The following is a 1,077-nucleotide window of genomic DNA, read 5'->3' on the forward strand; positions in this document are numbered from 1 at the left end:
TATGATTAACATATTTCTTTATATAAAAGAATATATATCAAGTTGTTGTTGAGTAGGTTATGAGCCAATGATGTTATATATAACTGAATGAAATGTTGCCCTTGTCCTGAGCCACCCTCACAATCATTGATATGCTTGAGCCCATTGTTACAACCATCTGGTATTTTGAGTGACTAGGGAGCTCATCTCCCAGGACTACATTTAACATATTCCGTTATGATTCATAGGGCTTTCATTGGGTGATTTTCAGAAATAGATCACCAGGCCTTTCTTTCTAGTCTGTCTTAGTCTGGAATCTCTGCTGAAACTTGCTCACCTTGGGTGATTTGCTGGTATTTGAAGTACTAGTTGCATAACTTCCAGAATCACAGCAACATGCCAGCCACCACAGTAGGACAAACTGACAGTTACACAGGTAGTGTGGTCAGGTGTTGGGAAATGAGAGGTCTGAGTGGCCTTCCTTTGTAGAGAAGGGGTTTCTCTACTATTCCTCCAGGTCCTAGCACTTCCTTACACTTTTCTTAGCACGCTTCAGAGATCTTCTTTGTTTGTCTCTTGTGCCATTTCCAGGTTTTATATACTGTGCTTATTGGAAAGAAGAAAGAAAAATGAGTCAATGTCATCTTGTCCATAATGGAAATCTATTTTTTACGTTTTAAACTGCACATATATGACTTATACACCCTCCTTTTCTTTAGGTATTTTTATAATAAGTTATAATTTTAAATGTAAAGATGGTTAGTACTTTTAATATTTTGGGTCTGTCTTACTCTTAGATCACTGATTGCAGAGAATGCACAAAAGGGATGGCGCATGAGTAAGAGGTTTTTTTTTTTTTCCCCTAAGTTTAGAATGAGATCCAACAAGCATTCATCTACAAGCTGCACTTATTCGCCATCTGCGATTATTCATCACACATACTCTGTCTGCAATATATGTTGATTTATTCTACTGGACTTATTTATTATTGTTGTTGTTGTTGTTGTTTGCCGTCGAGTCGGCCCTGACTCATAGCGACCCCTCCTTGGGTTTCCGAGGCAGTATCACTACGGAAGTAGGATTGCCCAACCTTCCTTC

This window comes from Orycteropus afer, unplaced genomic scaffold (assembly GCF_000298275.1).
Source record: "Orycteropus afer afer isolate SDZICR_OR568_19922 unplaced genomic scaffold, OryAfe1.0 scaffold00012, whole genome shotgun sequence".
In the NCBI taxonomy this organism is placed as follows: Eukaryota; Metazoa; Chordata; class Mammalia; order Tubulidentata; family Orycteropodidae; genus Orycteropus; species Orycteropus afer.